The sequence below is a fragment of the Scyliorhinus torazame genome, chromosome 5 (assembly GCF_047496885.1).
Source record: "Scyliorhinus torazame isolate Kashiwa2021f chromosome 5, sScyTor2.1, whole genome shotgun sequence".
In the NCBI taxonomy this organism is placed as follows: domain Eukaryota; kingdom Metazoa; phylum Chordata; class Chondrichthyes; order Carcharhiniformes; family Scyliorhinidae; genus Scyliorhinus; species Scyliorhinus torazame.
In genome coordinates this window covers 222,148,807-222,162,446 of record NC_092711.1, presented here as the reverse complement: position 1 = coordinate 222,162,446, position 13,640 = coordinate 222,148,807, and the positions used below count along the sequence as shown (strand labels likewise).

The following is a 13,640-nucleotide window of genomic DNA, read 5'->3' as shown; positions in this document are numbered from 1 at the left end:
ATAAAGAATAAGATAACTTTCAGTTGACCACACTTGCATTTATGCAGCACATTTAAAGTGGCAAAATGTCCCAAAGTACTGTTGGAGAGAAGGTGCAATCACTAAATGAACAGGAATTGGGTGAAAGGTTAGAGGAATTTAATGGAAGGTGTGTTCAAGGAGGTATAGGCTTTTGAAAGATGGGACTAGCATATGGACTGAGAGGATGCACAGTGGCACAATGGTTAGCATTGCTGCCTCACAAGTCCAGGGACTCAGGTTCATAATAATAAATTATAATAATAATCTTTATTGTCACAAGTAGGCTTACATTAACACTGCAGTGAAGTTACTGTGAAAAGCCCCAAGTCTCCACATTCCAGCTTCTGTTCGGGTACACAGAGGGAGAATTCAGAATGTCCAAATTACCTAACAGCACGTCTTTCGGGACTTGTGGGAGGAAACCGGAGCACCCGGAGGAAACCCATGCAGACACGGGGCCAACGTACAGACTCCACCAGAGAGTGACCCAATCCAGAAATCGAACCTGGGACCCTGGAGCTGTGAAGCAACAATGATACTCACTGTGCTACCGTGCTGCCCACAATTCTGGCCTTGGTGAGTATCTGTGTGGAGTTTACACATTCTCCTCATATCTGCATGGGTTTCCTTTGGGTACTCTGGTTTCCTCCCACAGTCCAAAGATGTGCAGGTTAGGTGGATTGGCCATGGTCAATGTGCGGGGCTATGTGGATAGGGCAGGGGAGTGGGACTAGTGTGCTCTTTCGGATTGTCAGTGCAGACCCAATGGGCTGAATGACCCCCTTCCACGCTTGAGAGAATTCCAATTGGTTACTATTACATTTAGAGACATTTCAAGTTAATTAAAGTTGACTTGCTGTTTCGGGCATTCTGAAGTGTATTAGGTGCTGACAGCAAAGTTGTAACTCCCTCTATTCTGGGGTCAGGGGGCAGGAGAATTAGCAAGGCCATTGTATTTTGCATACACAAAAATGAGCTGCAATTTCTTGCTGATCATAGGAACAGGAGGAGACCATTCAGCCCCTCAAGCCTGTCCGACCATTTCATGAAATCATGGCTGATCTGTGGCCTAACACCATATATCTGCCTTTGGCCCATATCTATTTATCTTGGATTTAAAATTAACAACTTTGGGGCAGCACGGTGGCGCAGTGGTTAGCACTGCTGTCTCACGGCACCGAAGACCTGGGTTTGATCCCAGCCTCGGGTCACTGTCCATGTGGAGTTTGCACATTTTCTCCTCGTCTGCGTGGGTCTCATCCCCATAACCCAAAAAAGATGCGTAGGGTAGGTCAATTGGCTACGCTAAATTGCCCCTTAATCGGAAAACATGAATTGGATATTCTAAATTTATTTAAAAATATTAATAACTGATCCAGCTTTAACTGCTGTTTGAGAGAGTTCCAAATCTCTACCACCCTTTGAGTGAAGAAGTCCAAAGATGTGCAGGTTAGGTGGATTGGCCATGGTACGTTGTACCTTAATGTCCAAAAGGTTAGGTGGGGTTTATTGGGTTATGGGGATAGGGTGGGTGCGTGGGCCGAGTTAGGGTGCTTTTTCAGGGGGTTGGTGCAGATTCGATGGGCTGAATGGCCTCCTTCTGCACTGTAGTGATTCTATAATTCTATGATTCTAAGTGCTTCCCAACATCTCTCCCGAATGGTCCACCCCTTATTTTTAGATAATGACCACTAATTTTAGAATCTCCAACCAATGGAAATAGCTGATCATGAATATGCTTGAAACAGTTAGGCGCAGGTGTGACACCCACAGACAGAGAGATTTGTTTGGAGGAGTTTTATACACACACATATGTGCACACACCATGCATGTGTCAAGTTAGTTTGGCAACAAGCTTCACTGTTGTGTACGACACAATTTTATGACAACCTTCACCATTCAGTTACTTATTCAGGATAGAACCTGAAGCTGGGTGAGGGATGCGCTAAGAAAATAGTTAAAATTAATCTGATCAACCAACCCAAGTCAGCCAGCCAACAAGGTGTGTACACGCATGGTAAAGAAACTAATTATAAGAGGACTGGCCATCACAGTTCAAGGACTGGGTGAATTTGAAACCGCCACTTTTATCTCTTATGTTGTTTTTACAAGTCTCTGCTATTTTAGGTGACAACACTTTGTTGGTTTATGCATGAAAGCTTTACAGTTTAACCACCTGATAACTATCATTCATCACACCTCTGACCACAGTTTATCTGTGATCTGTGATCCATCTATTATTACCAATAAATTCTCTTAAACTTTCCAATTTGTGCAATCCTGGATGATGCTTGTTGGCAGGCTTTTCAATTTGTGGGCCCCAAGCCTGATTCTATAATGTCGACACATTAACTTAGCTGGAATTAGTGCATACTCACTGGCGAAGAAATTAAAATTAATTTTTAAAATTCATTTACGGGATACGGGTGTCGCTGGTTGGGCCAGAATTCAATGCACATTCCTAATTGCCCTTGAGAAGCTGGTGGTGAGCTGCCTTCTTGAACCGCTGCAGTCCCGGAGGTGTGGTACACCTCCAAGTGCTGTAAGAGAAGGAGTACCAGGATTTTGCCTCAGTGACAGTAAAGGAGTGGTGATATATTTCCAAGTCAGGGTGGTGAATGATTGGAGGGAAACCTCCAGGTGGTGGGGTTCCCAGGTATCTACAAGTCTTGTTCTTTTAGATGGTAGTGTCTGTGGGGTTTGGAAGGTGCTGTCTAAGGAACCTTGGTGAGTTTCTGCAGTGCATCTTGTAGATGGTACACACGGCTGCCACTGTTCGTCGGTGGTGGAGGGATTGAATGTTTGTGAAAGGGGTAACAATCAAACGGACTGTGTTGTCCTGGATGGTGTCGAGCGTCTTGAGTGTTGTTTGAGCGGCACCCATCCAGGCAAGTGGAGAGTATTCCATTACACTCCTGACTTGTGCCTTGTAGATGATGGACAGGCTTTACGGGGTCAGGAAGTGAGTTGCTCGCCGTAGAATTCCTAGCTTATAACCTGCCATGGTAGCCACAGTATTTATATGGCTTGGTAATGCCATTGAATATCAAGGAGCGGTGATTAGACCCTCTCATGTAGGAGATGGTCATTGCCTGGCACTTGTGTGGCGTGAATGTAACTTCCACTTGTCAGCCCAAGCCTGGACATTGTCCAGGTCTTGTTGTATTTGGACATGAACTGCTTTGTTATCTGAGGAGTCGTGAATGGTGCTATACATTGTGCAGTCATCTGCAAACATCCCCATTTCTGACTTTATGATGGAAGGGAGGTCATTGATGAAGCAGCTGAAGATGGTTGGGCCTAGGACACAACCCTGAGGAACTCCTGCAGTGATGTCCTGGAGCAGAGATGATTGACTTCCAACCACCACAACCATCTTCCTTTGTGCCAGGTATGACTCCAACCAGCGGAGAGATTTTTTCCCTGATTCCCATTGACTTCAGTTTAGCTATGGCTCCATGATATTGACCTGCAAGAGGATGCTCACGTTGATACTCTTATCCTGTCAGTGGATTTGCAGGATTTTGAGGAGGCAGCATTGATCAAATGCTGCCTTGATGTCAAGGGCAGTCACTCTCACCTCACATCTGTAATTCAGCTCTTTTGTCCATGTTTGAATCAAGTCTGTAATGAGGCTGAATGGATCTGTCAGAACCCAAATTGAGCGCCCGTGAGCAGGTTATTGCTCCTTCTATCATTTTGCTGATGAGAGTAGACTGATGGGCAGTAATTGGTTGGGTTGAATTTGTCCTTTTGTGTACAGGACACACCTGCACAAAATGGTTCGTGGCCAATTCTAGCCCCACTTTTGTTTCAGAATTAAGGGGCAATTTTGCATGGTCAATCCACCTAGCCTGCACATCTTTGGGTTATGATGGTGAGATCCACGCAGATAGGAGGAGAATGTGCAAACTCTACACAGCCAGTGACCGGGACCGGGATTGAATTAGATTTTATTTAAAATACCCAAGATCCTTGGTTGATCCGAATAAATTGCAGTCACCAGTGGCGGGATTCTCCGGTCTCCGACGGCGGAATCATGTTCGGTGATTGGCCGGATAATCCCCGTTGGCGACAAAATCAGGGGCAGCGGCGCTTTTGCGATGCCTGCTAGCCCCCCCAGTAGACAGAGGATCGGTGGAGGTTTTGCGTCGGGTTTTAGGACGTAAAATGCCACTGTTCCCACGCCGACGTCAGCGCATAGTCTCCCAAATGGAGAATCCAGCCCCAGGTTTTTTAAAATTTTAACACAACTAATCTTTTATTATGTACAATATTGTCAGTGAACTGACAGAACTGACAGAAAGTAACTGACTATCTCATGCTCCCTTCCAATCCCGCCCTTCCTAACCACTCCCACTCTCTACTTCTCTTCTTGGGAAGTCCTCCAGTGTCGAGGATGACTGGCTTCCACTCTGGGGGATGGATTGTGCGGTGACTGGAAGCTCTGACCCTGGATCCACTGACTGCTACAGGGTTGGCATGTGGTGCTTGATGATGTGGGTGGGACGTTCTGGATTCTGCTCTCTCTATCCACTGCTTACTCTTGACCTCCACTTGCTCCACCCTGCGACGCTCGTGATGATTGGCACCTTCGCAGATGCTTTTTTCCCGCATTCTAGGACAAGTGACTCCCACGTTTTGGTGGGGATGCTGCTTTTATTTAAGGAGGTTTGTGAGTGTCCTTATAGCTTTCCCTCTGCACCTCTAATGATCGCTTGCCGTCGCGGAGCTCAGAGTTGAGCACTTGTTTCGGGAGTCTTGTGTTAGGCATGCGGGTAATGTAGCCTGTCCATTGCAGCTGGTCAAGCGTGACCAGTGCCTCAATATTGGAGATATTGACCTGAGAGTGGACGCTCAAGTTGATACTCTTATCCTGTCAGTGGATTTGCAGGATTTGGAGGAGGCAGCATTGGTAGTATCTGTCCAAGAATTTTAGGTGTCTGCTGCAAATTGTCCATGTTTCTGATGCACACAGGAGGGCGGGGACCACAGCTGCTCTGTAGATGAGCTTGGTGCTGGGTTTTGAGGTCTCAGTCTTCGAATACTCTGTTCCTCAGGCGACTGAAGGAAATAAATAGGAAGGACTCTTACAACTGTCTCTGGGTCAAGATCCTGTAACACCCCATCGAACAGCACTGTGGGTGCACCCTAACCATAGGGATGAGTGGTTCAAGGAGGCACTACCTTTTCAAGGGTAATTAGGGATGGGCAATAAATGCTGGTCTTACCAGTGACACACATATCCTCTGAAACAATAAAAAAAAGTTTGGTGAGTGGAAGCTGTTGCTGGAAGGGAGAGTGAAAGAATGGCCAATCTCAACCCCAGATATGAAATGCATGACAAATTCAAGATGTGTTTCATTAAGCACATAATTAGCATTTATCATCTATTTTTAATTAGTAACATATTCAAATGGTTTTCTTTTGTAATCTGCTCCATTATGTTGCATTCACAGTTATCAGTCGCAGACCAATAGCTGCAGTTTCCTGCCACATACTGGACTGGAACTGTCATCCTCCTGCACAGAAGAGGGAGCTGCACTCCACAGCAATGTTACATTGAGTTACATCAAAAGCATAATACAGAAACAGATCATCAGGCCCAACTGGTTAATTTAAGCTCCATAGAATCGTAGAATCACTCCAGTGCAGAAGGAGGCCATTCGGCCCATTGCACCGACCTTCTAGAAGAGCATTCTACATAGGCCCACTCACCCACCCTATCCCCGTAACCCAGTAACTCCACCTAACCTTTGAGGCAATTCAGAATGGCCAATCCACCTAACCTGCACATCTTTGGACTGTGGGAGGAAACCGGAGCACCCGGAGGAAACCCACGCACACACGGGGAGAACGTGCAAACTTCACATATTCAGTCACCCAAGGTTGGAATCGAACCCGGGTCCCTGGTGCTTTGAGGCAGCAGTGCTAACCACTGTCCTACCCTTTTTATTTAATCCCATCAGCATATATTCAGTTTGTAGGTTCTTTTGCTCCTTCAAGCCCAGTCAGACTTTGGGAGGAAACCTTCTGATCTGAAATCTTAGGTTTGGTGATTTCTGCTCGGGGGAAGCCTGTGCTATTCTTTCCACCTCTGCCCGGCCACAACTCCGCACATCCCCACTAACTCTTCCTCGGCTATCCTTCACACAACATGCACTGCCATCAACTGGTCTCAAGCATCGACTGGTATTTACAGACAAGAGGACAATGCAGTGGTAACTTACTACTAATCACGGAAGAACTCAACTTCCCAGGCAAGCCACTTATGTGCAGTCATAAAAGTGAACACTCTACGTTTTCACTGGTGGAGAACTTAATTTGGAGAGTGAACTTAATTCTAGCCTGTGTGACATTCTAATGCGTGCAAAAGGTCTTCCCGACATTGTTTGTCGGGAAGCTTGACTGACCTTTAGCTCCCGGGGACAATATTTCTACAGTTCATCCCAATGTCTGGAAACAGACTTATGGCCTCTCACCAAACTAATGTTCCCCACCCACCAAGCTTCCCACTGCTTGTGGGACCAGAAGATTCCAGCCATAATATCACAACATTACCTGGCCTCTTTATTCTTCATACGAAAATACACAACTCCAACACTCAGAAATTTTGAAATTAATTTGGCTGTTGTGCAAGTTTATTAAAGCCTTCCTGTATGTTGTCATATCATCCTTTGCAATAACTACACTTCCTAATTTGTTGCCATCTGAAAATATTTAAATTTCGATTCCCTGATCCAAATTGCCAATGTAAACAGTGAAGAACATTTGGCCCAGCACCAATTGCCGTGATAAATGCAATTCTGATCTTGCAACCAGAGGAGCTACCCTTAACCATTGCTCTCTGTTTTCTATCTATTCTGCTCTTTGTCCTCTGACTTAGCAGACACCCAGCTCATATCTACTGTGCCCCCTTATGACCCCATGCTCCGCCATGCCTCTCATAGCCTTCATGCCACCCTATCCCCCCTCAAACCCCACATTCCCCCTCTATGTCCCCCCTGTATTCCCAGTATCTTTGAAATGGTCATAAAAAAACTGAATAGAGCTATCATGTTCAAAGACACTGAAAAAAAACTCTCCTCCATAAAATTTTAATACTTTTAATTAGCAGGAATTCAAACCCAATATTAACAGCATCACTGGTGGTACTAAATAGGATGAATTTAACTCCCAATTAATTAGGAATTTATTACTGATGTTTAGCAAACATCTATTTGATGCAAGTTAACATTGGTTTTCATCAGTCTATTTTGTCCTCCTGAGATGCCTTTAGAGTGGGGCCTTGTGGTCCTGTAGGTAGTGTCAATACAAATAGTCAAAAACATTGGGCCCAGCACCAATTACTGTGAAAAATGTAATTCTCATCTACTTTCAGCCCGAGTAGCTACCCTTAACCATTGCTCTCTGTTTGCTATCTATTCTGTTCCTTGTCCGCAGACTGCCAGCTCATATCCACCATGCCCTCCATGGCCCCTTATATCCCCCATACCACCCCTCTGAGCCAGAATCTCTGGGCTCAAATCCCACCCTCGGACTTGATCACCTGGAAGGTTCATAATGTGGCCAAACCGCATTACAGGCTCAGAAGATTGTAAATGGCAGGCAGTGAGAGCAGGAGAATTTCCTGTTCAGGCATGCTGGATGCAGAGTGGTGTACCACAAGCTCTGGTGATCTGTTCCAGGTAATAATAGCCATGGAAACGGACAGAAGCATGTGCTTTTTCCACCTCATGTATCACTAGGCTTGACACAGTTCTAGGCTACTTAGAACTAGGCTACTTAGCTTTCTCGTTTACCTAAATGATATTGTGCTCTTAATCTTCTCTTCTTGTAAGCTGGCACCGCTGATGGTGGGGATGTTTGAAGAGGCGATAGGGAACGGGGTGTTACCACAGACTTTGAGGCAGGCATCGATCTCCTTGTTGCTCAAGAAGGATAAGGATCCAACAGAGTGTGGGCTGGATAGGCCCATATCACTCTTGAATGTAGATGCAAAGGTGTTGCCGAAGGTGTCAGTGGGTAGGCTGGAGGAGTGCCCCCCGAAGGTGATAGGGGAAGATCAGACGGGGTTTGTAAGAGGGAGGCAGCTTTTTTCAAACATTAGGAGGGTTCTGAATGTAGTTATGGCACCAGCGGAGGGGAGGGAGACAGAGGTAGTAGTGGCGCTGGACGCTGAGAAAGTGTTTGACTGGATAGAGTGGGGGTATTTGATGGCGGTTTTGGAGCGGTTTGGGATTGGGCTCAATTTGTGGATTGGGTAAAATTACTTTACAGGGAGCCGAGGGTGAGTGTACGCATGAATAATATGAATTGAGTATTTTGCTCTACATCGAGGGACCAGGCAGGGATGTCCTATGTCCCAGCCTGTTTGTGCTTGCGATCGAACCTTTGCCCAACGCATTGAGAAGATCAAGGGTGGGGAGCATAGGGTATCTTTGTACGCAAACGACTTGTTATTGTATGTGTCGGAACCGACTTGTTATTGTCTGTGTCGGAACCAAGTGCGTCGTGGGTAGTATATTGGAGCTGCTTCGAGTGTTTGGGTCTTTCTCAGGATATAAACTAAATTTGGACAAAAGCAAATATTTTGTGGTGTCCCAGCTGGGGGTGGGAGCAGGGGTGGGGGGCTGCCATTCCTGAGGGCAGTAACCCACTTTAGATACCTGGGGGTGCAGGTGGCACAAAATTGGAGGGAGCTCCTTCGACATAACATCACTGGGAAGGGTGAAGTGGATTTGGCAAGATGGGATTGTCTTCCTCTATCGCTGGCAGGTCGGATGCAGGCAGTTAAGATGAATGTATTGCCACGGTTGTATTATTCCTTGTTTCTGAATAAAGCTCGTAGTCTTACATTTGAAGTAGATGCTTTATTGTGTGAGTTTGTTCGTTCTCCAGCGCCTGCTCTATGTTACATCTGAGCTGTCTGTCTGTGTCCTGCTCACCAGCTGCCGTTCCTGTGAAGAGTGCCCCTTGACTTCCTGTTTTGTCTATTATATACATCTCTGGTGCTCCCACTAGTGGGTACTTGTTGTGTATTTACATTAACCCCTTGTCTATATACAATGATGCATATCACTACAGCGATTTCTTTTAATTTTACAGTGCCTGCCGATCTTTTTATCAAAGGCATTTTTTGAGGAAGTAGAAAAGATGATTACCTTGTTTATTTGGGGTGTGGGGGGGGGGGGGGCGTGGGGGGGGGGGGGGAGTTGGCAGGATTAGGAAGGAGCTGCTGCAGAGAGGAGAATTGGGTCTCCCGAATGTACTGTATTATTAGTGGGCGGCGAACGCTGAGAAGGTGCAGGGCTGGGTTAGAGGGAGGGGCTCCCTCTCTGTTAGAATGGAGGAGAGTCTATGCAGGGGGTCGGGGCGAGGGCGTTGGCAACAGCGCCACTCCCGATGGCCCCAGGGAAATACTCAGGGAGTCCGGTGGTAGTGGCAACACTCAGGATCTGGAGGCAGTTGCGCCAACACTTTAGGTTGTGGGCGTGGTCAAGGGAAATGCCGTTTCGAGGGAATCATAGATTTGAACCTGGGTGCTGAGATGGGAATTCTCGGAGATGGGAGGAGAGGGGAGTTAGGGTATTAAAGGATTTTTTTCTGGCGGGTCGGTTTGCGAAGTTTGAGGAGCTGGGGGAGAAATATGGGTTGGGGCAGGGGGAGATGTTTAAATATACGCAAGTCCGACATTTTTCCAGGAAATTTTTCTGTACAGAGCTTTCCGATTGCACCGGCCCCCAAACTGTTGGAAGTAATATTGAAGGCGGGGTGATTGGAGGAAGGGGTGGTGCCTGAGGGTCTCACCTCCTTTCACAGATGGATGGACAAAGTCTCCGGGTACTATTTCACAGAACAGTTGTGTTCTCCCTGGCCCTGGTGAATATTTATCCCTCAAAGTCACTACAAATGACCATCGTGGCTACCAAGTGCTTTGTGACATCCTGAAGTTGTGAATGTCTAAATTAATGTGGGCAGGCTTGAAAACCTGCGCTGCTGGCTGGGGCAGTATGGTAGCACAGTGGTTAGCGCTGTTGCTTCACAGCATTAGGGACCTGAGTTTGTTTTCTGGCTTGGGCCACGTGTGTGGAGGCTGCACGTTCTCCCCGTGCCTCTGTGGGTTTCCTCTGGGTGCTCTGGTTTCCTCCCACAGTCCAAAGATGTGCTGGTTAGGTGGATTGGCCATGCTAAATTGCCCTTAATGTCCAAAAAGGTTAGGTGAGTTTACTGGGTTACAGGGATAGGGTGAAGGTGTGGGCTTAAGTAGGGTGCTATTTCCAAGGGCCGGTGCAGACCTGATGGGTCGAATAGCCTCCTCCTGCACTGTAAATTCTATGATCCTCCCCCAGGACCATTCTCCCAGAGATGGGATGGGGTTCAGTAATAATGGAAATTAAGGCCTTTTGACAAAAAGGGCACGGAGGACCAGGGAGCTGCCTGGAGGTGTCTCACAGTGACAGACATGGAGAGCAGCAGCACATCAGGCAGGCATCGAGGCCCTCTCTCCCTGCCTGGTCACGGTTGGAGCAGGGCATCTCCTCTGCAATGGTGGCCTGGCAGCTGCGACCATTATTGAACTTTAAAATTTCATGAGTTGAAGAGATGATGCCTCAAGATGGAGGCGCCCCCTCCCCCTTCTCTCTCCCCGACTTGAAAAGGCAGCTGGTTCTTCAGTGCTGGAGGGCCTCCTATTGGACCTCTGGCTTTGACAGCCCATCCGCAATCCTCAATTGAATGGTGAGTTCACCTTCTGGCCATGAGTTCAGTCATATGATGCGTTTTAAAACAAAGGTTATGCACAAAGGCCCACCTTCTCAACCTTGCCCCTCGCCCGAGGTGTGGTGATCCTCAGGTTAAATCACCACCAGTCAGCTCTCCCCCTCAAAGGGGAAAGTAGCCTATGGTCATCTGGAACTATGGTGACTTTACCTCACCTAAAACAAAAGTATTAAAGTATTTGAGCAGATGCAGTGTAATACTCAAGATCTGTGTACATTTATGTTCTGTACAAATTATGAGCCAAAAGAAACATCACAACACACAGTAGCCAGTCCTTCCTGCTTAATATCGCTCCAATGTGTTTCTAACGGATTTCTCGCCCTGTTACTTCGTCGAATATTTTAGGCAGTTTAGCACTTCCATTAAAAGAGCAGAGAGAATAATTTAACATGAATAGGTTGACCATTTGTCTGATCACGTTATACAATAATGTTTCCTTCCTGCTAAACTGTGCCTGACCTTGAGGCACTAGGATGCAGGGAGTTCAGGTAAAGGTATGCGGATGTAGTTGTTCATATAAAGTAATGTTTAGCTGCAAAACCGAATTTAAAAAGTACCCTCCAGGATGCAAGTGAAGGTTTAAATTAGCAAAGAAAGTTTATGGCTTGTGGCCTGACTCTTGTGACATAAAATGAACTGACATTTGCAGAAGGTTCGAACAGCACGGTAGCACAAGTGGATAGCACTGTGGCTTCACAGCGTCTGGGTCCCAGGTTCGATTCCCCGCTGGGTCACTGTCTGTGCGGAGTCTGCACATTCTCCCCGTGTCTGCGTGGGTTTCCTCCGGGTGCTCCGGTTTCCTCCCACAGTCCAAAGACGTGCATGTTAAGTGGATTGGCCACGCTAAATTGCCCTCAGTGACCAAAACGGTTAGGAGGGGTTATTGGGTTACGGGGATCGGGTGGAAGTGAGGGCTTAAGTGGGTCGGTGCAGGCTTGATGGGCCGAATGGCCTCCTTCTGCACTGTATGATCTATGTCTAAAAGTTAGGGATAATGGCGTCAATTTTAACAAAAATAACTGGACATTGTGCCCTGGGAAGCAGGTATCGGAACTCATAGGCACATCGATTAGAGAGAAGGGTTCAGAAATGAAAAATATAATCAACTGCCTGACAAGCATTAGTTGAACTCCCAATACCTGCAAACGTCATAACAAAGAGATTACAAACCATAAACTTTCTTTGCTGCTTTAAATCTTCACTTGCGTCCTGGAAGGTACTTTTTAAACTCTGTTTTGCAGTTAAACATTACTTTAAATGAACAACAGGGACTGAGATTAGGAGAAATTTCCTTGTTCGAAAGGTTGTGAATCTTTGAACCGATGGCACAGTAGCACGTGGTTACCACGGTTGTTTCTCAGCGCCAGGGACACAGGTTTGAATCCCGGCTTGGGCCACTGTCTGTGAGGAGTCTGCACGTTCTCCCCATGTCCGCATGTCCGCGTGGTTTCCCCCCTTGTGCTCCCTTTCCCTCCCACAAATCCCGAAAGGCATGCTTTTTAGGTCAATTGGACATTCTGAATTCTCCCTCTGTGTACCCGAACAGGCGCCGGAATGTGGCGACTAGGGGCTTTTCACAGTAATTTCATTGTGGTGTTAATGTAAGCCGACTTGTGACAATAATAAAGATTATTATTGGACTTGTATAAGACACTTTTTCAGCATCTGCTGGAGTATTGAGTCCAGTTCTGGGTGCCTCACTTTAGGAAGAATGTGAAGGCATTGGAGAGAGCGCAGAAGAAATTCCCAACAATAGTTCCAGGAACGAGGAACTTCAGGTATGCAGATAGTTTGGAGAGGTTGGGACTATTGGCTATTCTGCTTGGAGAATTCAAGACTGGGATGGGATTTGGAAGAGGTGTTCAAAATCATGAGGGATCTGGACAGAGTAGATAAAAAAAATACTGGCACAGTCCCATAGGCTGTTTTTCCTTTGAGACAGAGCTGCTTGGTGGTGATATAACCTGAGGGTCGCCCCACCTGAGGCGAACGGCAAGGTTGAGAATGGAAAGCCTTTTACCCATCTGAATGAATGACCTCAACCGGTATGAGGACTGAACCAGTGCTGTTGGTGTCACTCTGCATCATAAACCAACTGTCCAGCTAACTGGGCGTCACGGTAGCACAGTGGGTAGCATTGTTGCTTCACAGTGCCAGGGACCGGGTTCGATTCCCGGCTTGCTGAGTCAGCGCGTTCTCCCCCTGTCTGCGTGGGTTTCCTCCGGGTGCTCTGGTTCCTTCTACAAGTCCCGAAAGAAATGCTTTTTAGGTGAACTGGACATTCTGAATTCTCCGTCAGTATACCCGAACAGGCACCAGAGTGTGGCGACTAGGGGATTTTCACAGTAACTTCATTGCAGTGTTAACACAAGCCTACTTGAAATGAAATGAAATGAAAATCGCTTATTGCCACAAGTAGGCTGGTACGGGAACTTGTTACACTAATAAAGATTATTATTATTTGAGGCGGAGGTAGAAAGATTTTTTTTCAAGAGATATGAAGATGGGCAAGAAAGTGGAGTTGAAGCCCAAGGTCAGCATTGATCATGCTGGATGGTGGAGCAGGCTCGGGGGCCTTGACTGTACTCCTGCCCCTATGTCTAATGTTTCTCCTCCCATGGCAGGTTGAGAATCTACATTCTGAAAAATATGATCATGTGTGGGTTGCAACCAGAAAATAACTAAGGAAGTTGTAGAATTAAAAACTCAACAGGGTTCACTCATGCCCTCCAGCAAAAGAGAATTCGACACGTCTAAGTGGCTATGTGACTCTAGTTTCTCACTATATGGTTGAGTTTTATTGCTCCCAGGACACTTAGGTAATGTGGTGAATGTAT

At 46.6% G+C, this 13,640-nt stretch overlaps 1 protein-coding gene across 1 annotated transcript in view; it reads right to left on the bottom strand.

The window, feature by feature from the left end:
* The window catches only part of cysltr1 (cysteinyl leukotriene receptor 1), a 64,257-nt gene that overhangs the window by 2,730 nt on the left and 47,887 nt on the right, over nucleotides 1-13,640 (bottom strand). The window lies entirely within an intron of this gene.